General features: G+C 29.0%; 1 long non-coding RNA gene across 1 annotated transcript in view; it reads left to right on the top strand.

Moving 5' to 3' along the window:
• Positions 1-507: 507 nt before the first annotated feature.
• LOC124365272 overlaps positions 508-11016 on the top strand; it is a 14143-nt gene continuing 3634 nt past the window's right edge. Inside the window, exon 1 of the long non-coding RNA XR_006922730.1 lies at positions 508-520. This is a non-coding gene — a long non-coding RNA (uncharacterized LOC124365272). The remainder of the gene's footprint in view (positions 521-11016) is intronic.

Here is an 11016-nt window from a genome sequence, read left to right as displayed (position 1 = left end):
TGGTCTAAGGCCAGCAAACAGTTTTATCAATGTTTCTCAACCTAAAGTTATCAATGCATATAATGCAAAAATGGGAGGCGTAGACTTAGCTGATAGAATGCTATCGTATTGCTCCTCAACGAGCCCGGACAAAGAAATGGACATTGAGATGTATCCTTCATTTTCTTTGATTTGAGCCCTTAGTAACAGTTGGCTTCAGATGCGGGAAAACCAAACAAAAAATACAAATTCCAGCCAAAAGAATTCCGCAATTCAGGACTTTTTAAACTTAAATTTGGGGAGTTGCTAATTGAGATGAACTCAGCCAATGAAGCTGTTGCTTCGAATGGACAAAGATCTAGAAGATAAGGTGGATAACCCATTTGGAGACAGACGAGTACGGGCTGACCCTACTCCAGAAAAAGAATTGAAGAAGCAGCTCATCTACCTGAGGTTACAAAAGGAATTCAAAAAAGGTGTGCTATGCAGAATTGCAAGAAAAAATCTACTGTATATTGTGTAAAGTGTAATGTGTATCTTTGTTTGGTAGGTGGGCGGAATTGTTTCCGAAAAGTTCCATTCGAAGTGAACTTTTCAAAGTGACTCCAAGATGAACTTTTACAAATAAATGTAAAATGCCTTCTAAACAACTCTTTTTTATACTTATACATGTAATAATAAAACATTTTCAATTAAGGTCCTGCGTTAATATTTTTTTCCTCTGAAGACCTAAGTGCCTATTTTAGGACATCTATAACACCATTTGTAATAACGTAAAAAATACATAATGTGATTTTTCTCAAACAACAATGATATGAGAACATAATTTAACCTTAATTGTAAAAGAATTAACACTTTTTTTACCCTGGGACTCAAGTGGGGTCGGAATGTTTGCCTAAAAAAAGGCACTTAGGCGTTTGGGTCCAATTTGCTCCATAAAATATTTGGGACTCAAGGTAGGTTGAGACCTAGTGCCTATATTTAGGCACTCTAGACTCAGGAGGTTAAGTGAAAAAAAGTATTCCAACATTTTGTTGAAATCCTTTACACTGATGTATATCTGAAATGCTGATGTACAAAAATGGTGCAGTCAAGGAGCGATCTAACTGTGCAAAAGATGTCAATGTTTATTCTATCTAAAGCGGTTAATTAAATAGTTTTGAATAAATAATTTTAACATTATAAATAACTGTTAGTAATGGTATCAGTTACTTTCAATTTAACTAGGATTATAGATATATAATAAAGAGAAAATATGAACATAAATAATTATTCCTGGATGACCAAAACAATCTTCTTTCTTACCAACGAAAGCCAGGAATAGATAAAGACATAAAGCCTCAAAACGAGCGGATTTACAGTGGACCCTTTGTATCCTTTGATTCATAGCAGTGATATGGTCTAATGACGGGCTGCTACAGCCAATATTTTGTAACGTAGTATTTCAACGGTACTAGTTCAATTATATGCTATTGGAATTCGAAAAAGTAGTAAACCATGTAAAACCCCAGTTATAGCCTAGTTCATGTCTTCCTATTCACGGAACATTTCAAAATCATATAAGTGAATAATGTCTTCTATTGATAAATGTAAATCTATAGTTAAAGATTAGTAATATCATGTTATTAGTAAGACATTAAACATACATTATTTTACTAATTTGAATTTTAACTAGTCATAGATTCCTAAATGTATACTTTAGATATTTACCGTAGCAAAATATGTATTAATCATTTTATTTTCTATTTATAAAACAAGACGTCACGAATTCAGTAAATGTGATAATATTGCATACTTAAAATTCGTCTCCATTTCAAACAAAGATTTTTAAATCCATCTAAAATCAATCTAGCAAGATTTAAAATCTTCATTTAAAACCGTCCTTATAAAGTAATTTAATAATGACAAAAATTAAAATTTTAAAACTAAAAGGTAGATTTAAATAAAGAAGAAAAATTTATTAAATATATAAATACGCGTAAACTTTACTTCGTACTACGAATTGAATTATAAAAGCCTACATTGGAAAAATATAAACCATAAACGGAAATTGCAGGTTAATTATTGTTTCCCAGCTAACCTTTTTAACTTCGTTTATAGGTAATAATAACATTTAATATAATATTTTGATTTTGATGTTATTAATACCAGGTTCATGGGATCTGCCCCAAAACTATTAAGTAATCAAAGTCAAATATTTAATTTTTTAACGAAATTTGTTTAGTCAAATATTTGTTTTAATTGATATAAATCTGTATATATCAGTGCAACTGCTGAATGCCTAGAAAGTACAGACATAACCGCACCAATTACAATGTCAAACTACTTCTAAAAGTTTAAAAAATAATTAAATTATTTAGTTAGATGTACACAATATGAACAGATGCAATAGAATGATACTTATTTAATTAAATATTACAGGTATTGAGTAATTTCATTTTATCATGTTGCTAACTATTTTTCTACGATCGTATTTTTTGGCGATGACTTTCTAGTCAAGCAAAGTTTTTAAGAAATCTAAGTATGTTTTATAAGTTTGTAGTAGTTGTAAGTTTGTAAACTTTGTATCTTTTAAAATTAACGTATCTCATAAAATTACGAAATTAATTGTGTTAAAAATTAAGTAAATGTGTTTATTAAGAGAAGTGAATTTTACAACTGTTATACATATAGGGTGTTGCAGAAGAAATGACGATAAGTACATGTCTATAATAAATAATGTATTTTATAAGTTTCTGTTATATTTTAGGGAAAAAATACCATGCAAGAAGATTGTGTTAACAGTAAAGTGAACTTGTTTATACATTCTGATATGTAATTAAATTGTGAAGTGAAGGGTTTTATATATATACTTTAATATATATATATATATATATATATATATAATACTTATATATATTAATACTTTAATATATATATATATATATATATATATACTTTAATATATATATATATATATATATATATTAAAGACAGTTAATTTGTTGTAAACTTATATTATTTCATGAGTTTTTTGATATATTATGTGAAGATTTTATTAGTGAAATTGTTAAAATATTGACAAACTCTGATGAACTAATGAAAAGTTCCAGGTTGAATGTTAGCAAATACGATGTGCATTTCTGTTACAGGTCAAAAATCGGCGGACTTGGGACCACTCTCAAAGTTAGAACATATACTCGGAAAGATGCACTAACTGCATAGGTCCATGGCCCCGAGGACCGCTTATTCAACGTAAAAATTCGTCAAATACTCCTCCAGATAACACATGATTGCTTGCTTATTCTCCTAATCTTAGATTATTTAAAGCAATATCCAAAAGAGTAGAAATATTAAAACAGGTTTGTATATTGCATGTATGAATAAAATCTAGAAAGGAAGAGGTTTGTCTAAGAGGTATAAATGTCTAAGAGGTACAAGATGAAAACAACCTATTATTCAAAGCGTTAGTTAATAATGTTTGTCAATTAATTGTAAATAAAAAATTCACAGGTACACATAGTTGAAAGTTTAACTAAAAATCCTTTATAGATTAATAAAACATTAGAGAATGTCATTATTTTGTCACTTAAAAGAGACTGTAAAATATAAATTAACTTTGCCATTTTACAAGGAACCAAACAACTTATTTTTTTCTTTTATTAATAATCAATAATGTTACCCAATAATTGATTACGTTCGTATTATTTTCTGTTATACTTTCTTAAACTCCAAAAACGTATTCTTTGGCAATTTAAAAGTTGTCTTTGTTAATAATCTCTATAATCGTACACATAATATCCTAAATATTTTGACAGTAAAATTATATAGTTTATATTTATTTCATTTCTATTTGTATACATTTAGAAATAGTTTTGTTGAACTTTAATGCCTTTTTATTGACTTTATGGAACATGTCTTTCAACATTTCGATACTAAACATTCTTTGAATGTAAGATAAAATTAAGAATAGATTTTCTGTAAATCTTCAGGCAATGTATGTAATAGATTTTGAATAGTTCTAAAACTTGTTATCATTGAATAATAAAACTTATTTTAGATACATTATATTAAGCCTACATTCATTTCTGATGCCTCTTACAGGTTACAAAAACATTCACTAAATTATTTTATAGATATTGTTATGGTATTTTAGACAGTATTTACATTTAAAATGGGTTCGAAATTGGTACACGAGTGACAATATACTATATACTGTGTCCCGTATCTCTCTAGACAAAGATATACAACGCTATAACTCAGATCAAGATAAATACACATCACCATATGGACATGGGTCTCCGATGCTTAGTTTTCCATCTGTCTGGAGCTGCCGTTTTTCACTATTTGTATAGTTGGCTATTCGCTAAGAACCTCAATGTGGACCATATATTGTCACGGTAAATCTACTCTAGATCAGTTATATATTATTCAATTTAAAGTTGGTGTCGTTAGGTTTTTGATGTGTTATAAAAATGTTCGTTCTTTAAAACATTTTCTAGTTTTTAAGATATTCAACGATAAACAGATCTAATAGCCGCCAGTTTGATATTAAAGACAATATCATAGTATTTATTTCACTAATTTGACTTGTTATCGTAAATATATGATCCAAATCGGTATAGTTTAATTTATTAGATTTTAATATATAGTTTTCTATATTAAGATACTTACAGATAAACGGATGGAGATTACGCATCGGAGACACATGCTCAGACCGTGAAATATGTGTGTTTTAGCAATGGCGTTATATACGTTTATCCATAGATTTATGGAACATTCTGTACAACTGCAATAAATGCAGAGTTACTTATAAAATATGTGTTAGTGTAAATAATAATTTATTGAAGGATGTTATAATAAATGCTTAATTGTTCTGGTATGATAAAATTATTTTTACTAATGCAAAGTTTATTTTTCTTGGCTAATGTTCAATTTAGATACAAAATATAAAATATGGAGGAAAGTTTTTAAAAGATATCATCCGCTTCTTATTCAAATACAGAATTATTAAACATAATTCAAAAAAATCTTATTTTTAGCAAATTCTTATATTATTGAGTATAAATGTGTACAAACAGTTTTGCTAAAAATCTTATTTTATTGAATATTCACTATCCATTACGAGTATTTCACAACTATCACTATTAAAACTTATATTGATTTAATATGCAGAATTATTTTAGAGTAGATTGTACACCCTCGGATGACTAAAAATGAAGGTCCAGGTAAAATTTTAAATAGTCCGCATACTGAAACTTTGTCGAATCAAAATAGATGGATGTCAAAGGCAGAGGCTATCTATATGTAAACAGGGATACACTGAGACCTCTACATGGTGGCTCACGAAGAACATCTAAATATCTGAGACACATTTTGTGGTTAAAATGTGTTAGAATCTCTTGGGTTATTTTAAATCTGCTTTGATACAATATTTTTTTAAGTATAATTTTGGTTGTTTTTTTTCTTTCCAGCGAAAACTTTCTCTTTTAATTTAATTAATATCGTAATTTAAAACCATTCAATCTTATTATCTCTGGTAACTTCATCATGAATGTGCACACCACACCCATCCCCTGACCCTACAGAATATTCTCAATACTGAATATTCTTGTTTTTTTTCTGGATACTTTGGTCCATGAAGTCACCACATTGATCTCAGATAATGACGAAAATACAAGAATTCCGAAAGATTCGTCTCAACACTGATTGTGTACGGCTTGGATCACAAACTACAGCATGAAATTTGAATTCCACGTGAAAAAGTAAAGTATATTTAAATCTTGGAAACATAGAGCTTTTTTGAAATTTTCATAATATTCCTTTTCAGTACTTGTGTAAAGGAGACCTACAATGCAGGCTTGGGATAATTAACTGTTTTTTTATTCCTCCTGGCACATGCACAACTTACAAAGAGCATTTTAAGGGAAAGAGCAATATCTGGATTACTGAAGATATTATTGATACAATAGAAATGCTCATTGCAAATTCTTTTTAAAATTTAAAACATAATTACTCAAAAGAGATGAAAATTCTGAGAAATGAAACTTGAACCCATTGAAAACAATATCTTAAAACTTAACGCCTATGACATTAAAAACCTAAACACATAAAAACGTTTTCCATCAAATTTAAATTTGAAGCTTTAAATTCTAAATGATTAGATTTATAAATATATAATTTATATAATAATTTATTCCCTCAACAGGTGAATTAGGAAAAATCATCTTGAAGCGCTATGAACGGGACCGGTCTCCTCAAAAAAATATATTTCCCTTTTTTTCTCGAATTCGGCATGCACGTTATAATCTCGAACCAAAATAATTTACTTTACACAATACTAATGGAATTTAATGAGTTTCCTCAATTTTAACTCTCTAGAATTTAATTTCTAACTAGTATAGTTTTGATGTATAGAGTTGTGTTATATACTCAGTTAAGTTCAATTAATAGTCTTTTGTTAAGTAGAATACATTGCCAAATATGAAGAGATGAATGTTAATTAGAACACGTGTGTTTTGTGCTTACTTGTCAACATTGTCAACATTGCTGACCGACTTAGTAGACATTTGTACATGAGGCGACTTTTAAAGTTTTAAGGAACACGGCTTAAGTATATTGTAGTAGTTTTGAAGCTTTTAAAAAGTTAAAACCTGTTTTTCATGCTATACGAGTATATATCATAAGTATTAAAAATGAATTTATTGTAACAGAGTAAAATCTTTATCACACCTAAGCCTAATTCTCTGTCTGATGTGCTATTCACCGCACCGAAGGAGCTTACCCCTGTCAAAGGCCTTTCACTAGCGCTGGTTGTATCGTTGGCAGAACAAATTAAATCCAAGATTGAGCCCTTCCTTTGACAGACAAGTTGAAAATAAACTCGTTTGACTTCGAAAACAGGAAAGGTACAAAGGAAATAATCCACCTATTGATCCATTAAATATATACTATTTAAGTTTATGATATCATTCCTTAGTTTGAAATTCTTTTTAAGAAGAGGATTAAGAAGGAAACTAGGCTTTTCCAGACATTTGCCATCCAGGAAAATTTCTGTGCCAGTAATTATGGAACTGTTAGAACTATGCATTCAATGCAGTTATTTTGAGTTAGATATTCAAATTCACCGTCAAGTTGAAGGGATGGCAATGGTTTTACACTTTCTCCTATTTTCGCCAATATCTTTATGAAGGGATTCGAGAAAAACCTTAGCGTTAGCTCAGTTCATACCAAAAATTTTGTGGTATACACATTGAATCACGTGATCGCGATATGCAACATTTCAGGGATCATGTACAAATAAGTAAAATTAATTTTGAAATTAGGAGAAGTAATATTTATTTTGTTTTTTAACTGACTAATTATTGTTCGATGCATTTAGGGTGATACAAATTATTCTCACGTCTCGTTTCATATTTGCGTTTAATTAAGATATTATTTAACAAGATATGTTCATTTACGTAAATTAAGTTCACATTGTGCAATGTAGAGAATTAATTTTATGTTGCTAAGTTTGAAATTTGTAACTGTTTAAAAAACTACAGCCACTTGTAATATTCCTTAACATCGACTACTAGTGACCAGAGGTTGGAACAAACGGTACCCTCTAGCGCTGTAAAGGATTGATCAACATTTTATTGTCCACTGCTGTAGAAATTTTGGTACAATGTGACACAAAGCTCCTTTCATTATTGCCATTTCCTATTCTGTTTATACCTATAGTGTTTGTTGAACATTTACAACATTTTCGCATACACTCATTGTTGTTTCAAGTGCACACGGGTAAATTCTTGTAATACAACAAATATTACACACCATCACAGTTGTACAACGACCTCCCCATTAGCCTAAAAGATGCAGTTGTTCCACATTTAAAAGAAAACTTAAAGACTTTTTGATTTTTGACAATTAACTAAGTTAAGCTATTAGTATGTAAGAATAAGAAATGTTACTGTTTTTACCACTGCATTATTTTAAATTAGCCACTAGATTTTATTGTACCTGTTTAAATTAAGTTTTGTTTTGTTTTTGATATTTAGTTTTTAAGGCATTCAGTGACTTGTGTTGTTCTGAAAAACAGTAACTGTACTGAGAAACGCTTGTAAATAAAGGCATTTTTATTTATTTATTTATCACGTCGATGTGTTTTGTTTTTAAAGTTTTATAAAGAAATTCAGATAATTTTTCTACTGTCATTTTGTATCTATTGTTACATTTTATTTTATTTTTTAAATCCTCAAATTATCAAACTGCAATTTCTACACGCATGCCGGTTCATGCATGTATTTTATTTTTATTTTATGATGTACTATTCGTGTTTTTCTGCCTTACAGTGTCAGAAACAAAACTGATAAAAGATTAAAGGAAATAGGTGAAGGATACGACTAAACGGGGAACAGCAAATCAATATTAATACCACAATTATAGAAACACCACTGTACGTGTTTGGTCAGTTGGACAAAGTCTGTCTAATTCTCCGTTTTAAATATCATTTTATTTTGTAGAATTTTGAAACGTAATATAAAACTTAATGAAATGATTGCTTATTTTAATCGTAAATATAAATAATAAATGAAAAAAATACCTTAGTTTACTACTATTCACAAACAATCATCTTAACCTAACGTTTCTGTATCCAGAATAAACTAACTATTATTCCTCTTCAGCACAGAGATAATGAACAATAATAGAGTTCTATGCCGTTTACCGATCGTGAAACCAATCGCAAAGGATACAGAGTTTGTCGTAGTTTATTTGTGCAGCTAGCTATCAAAGCCTTTTCCCTAAACCTCACTCACTATATAACTAGACCTAAATATACGAGTTGTAATATGATTTATTCGTTTTTCTCCTATTTTATTTTTCTTACTTTGGAGAGAATTCCTTAGTGCGGCTTTTACTCAATATTGAACCCTGTCTAAAGAATTGACACAAAGTATCAATATTTGCTTGCAATAAATTATTGCTGTAGAATTGTACACCATCATTTTATGTTAAAACGTAAAACTAATTTCTTACAACGTTAGAACACTCAACAATTATCGCCACCGCATTTAGGTGCCTCATTTATATACTGCTGCTTGTATAATCTACGCTGCTTATTCATTGAAAGAGCTAAGAGTTAAATAATCGATCTAAAATCGGACTTGTATTAAGCGTACTTTATCGAGGAACTGTCTTGTTCTGGACGCTTACATTAATTTGCTCAGAACAATTAGAGCAATCCCGAGTTAATTAAACTAAACGAGTGATCGAGGATGTCACATAGACTGTTCTCTCTTCCATTTAAAATGACGCTAACGTTCACTCTCTACAGTAGTGTTGACGTACCTTCGCATTACTGGGCAAGCTGTTTACATCATTTGTCATTATATTTGGATGTTTACTGATAAGACGCGATGAATATTATTGAAATTTAAAAATACTACATATTATTTCAAAATGTCTATAAAACCTCTATATATACAATATATAAAAAACATGTTCCAATTTAGTTTAACACGACAAGTATAGGAAGTGATATGTACCGTTACTCCAGGGATTTTACTACAACCAACTCAGTTACAAATTTTAGATTACAACCACAACTACGAGGAACAAAGTTTTCATCACATTTAGATTATCTCATGCAACCTGACGTTTATATAACTGTCTTTAGCCAGCAAAAACTGGGAACTGAACTATTTTTAAAATTATCTGTAAATAATAACATTTTTAATAGAAGCAAGTCACTGCGCTTCCTCGCATCTTTTAGCACATCTATACTAATATAAGAATATTTAATTATGTATGTCTGTGTGTTTTACTCAATTACGTAAAATCTATTGGATCAATTTTACTGAAATAGTATATGAATATTTTTAGGGTTCCTTATTAACATAAAAGCATATTATTAATTTTAATGTCCCTTCGAGCTACGCATCACTGTTCTCTAAATTTGCAAAAATCCCATCTTAATAACTAAATTTGTATTAGATTAAAATATTTAGATTAATAAAAAGAGCCTTTGAATCAACTGTTTTGTCCATACAGGTTTGTTTAATTAATTTAACCACTATTTTCAGTTTTTAACATTTATGGTAATGAAATCGTAGTTGTATTTGCTTGATTAGCAATAACTACTTATTTTAACCTTTTATGTAACTACTGTTTGGCACAGAGTAAGAAAATATACAAGTACCAAACCTAAAAAGTTTTGAACAAATATACTTTCAACTGAAGCAAACATTAAATATGAAGTAATTCATCAATATTTTAATGCAGATATAAATGACAAAGTTACCACTTAACTTTTACTATAAATTTAAAACTGTTATAAAACCGATCTTAATTATATTTTGACAGATGTAGGTTTCTCAGAACTTTGTATGTGTGTTTATCAGATACATACCTTGTTTTGATATTTTTGATCGGTGAAGCAAGATAAAGTCTACTGTCTCAAATCAATACTAAGACCGGATTAAGATACAATAGTCTTAAATACACACTTCTTGGCATACTCGTATTTTCTTGATCATGGCGACAAAGCAAACTCAACCTTAATGTTGGAAACACAATTTACCCAAGGTCGACGTGTTCATATACGTGCAAAGGGTAAAATTATACTTATTACCGATTCCGGTTAATCTAAAGCTATTAAAAATGAACACTAGATTATTATCTATATTATAATAGATATTTATTTTTTTGATATTTTTATGCTATTGCTTCATTTTTTTAAGTGTTGTTATGTTATTTTTATCAAATTATTTACTATTTAGTTACAAATTTTCTAATTATTTACTGCTGTTATTGCTATTTAAATATTTTTTTTATTTCGTTGTTGTTATTATATTATTTATTATATATTGTTGTATATATCGTTTATTTGTAATACGTTGTTGACATATTATTAATATTACGTCGTATACATTTAAATTATTATTATTACTACGCTATTAATGCAAAGAATTCTAGTACTATAATCATAATTATTTTTAACTTCTTTACTATTTATTATTCTATTAAGCTTTTTCTACCAATTTGTGCAATCTTTGTACGTAATGGGTTTACCGTAAA

This window comes from Homalodisca vitripennis, chromosome 6, assembly GCF_021130785.1.
Source record: "Homalodisca vitripennis isolate AUS2020 chromosome 6, UT_GWSS_2.1, whole genome shotgun sequence".
NCBI lineage: Eukaryota > Metazoa > Arthropoda > Insecta > Hemiptera > Cicadellidae > Homalodisca > Homalodisca vitripennis.
The sequence above is the reverse complement of the archived record's forward strand: the minus strand, read 5'-3'. Positions and strand labels throughout refer to the sequence as shown.